Here is a 712-nt window from a genome sequence, read left to right on the forward strand (position 1 = left end):
ATTATATTTTGAAGAGAAATCGACTCTCAAGCCGGCTCTCTCACAAACTCCAGTTCTGTGCGCAAGTAGACCGCTGCACACGCTCGCTGCCTTGCTCAATCTCTCTCTCACTCCCTTTCTCTCCATCGCTCAACCTCACTCCACCTCTCCACCCTGTGTGCGCTCCTCAAGTTTGCCTGCGTGCTTGCCTATGTTGGCACAGCGTTACAAATGTGCCACAAAACCAATCAATGGATGTAGCCTATAATAAGAACCTCAACAGCCTTATGGCAACCTAAAACCCCTCTGTTTCTTGAGCGTCTAACAGCCCCCCCGTTGACAATTCAGATTTCCTGGGAAATGTAAGTTTCGTGGTGGGCCCGCCCTGGTAAATCAAATGCCCGCCCAGAGACATATGTCTGCCGCCGGGTCTGGAAGTCTCAAACCTGCAACACATTTACCATCACACCGCCCTGCAAAGCTGCTCGCCTCCAGTCAATGATGCAGGCTGGAGGGGAGAGAGGGGGTGGGGGGAATGGGAGAGTGATGGAGAACAAGGGGGCAACAACTCACAGCACTCACAGTTACCAGAGCAAACACAGAACCCACACCAACACCTCAATAAAGAGCTGTGTGTAATGCACGTCAATTAAACTCAACCTAAAGCTGGATTAAAATAGTTTTTTGGCACACATGGCAAGTTTAGTGACGCATTATTATAAGGTCCACTACA

Source organism: Notothenia rossii (assembly GCF_949606895.1).
Source record: "Notothenia rossii genome assembly, chromosome: 7".
Classification (NCBI taxonomy): Eukaryota; Metazoa; Chordata; class Actinopteri; order Perciformes; family Nototheniidae; genus Notothenia; species Notothenia rossii.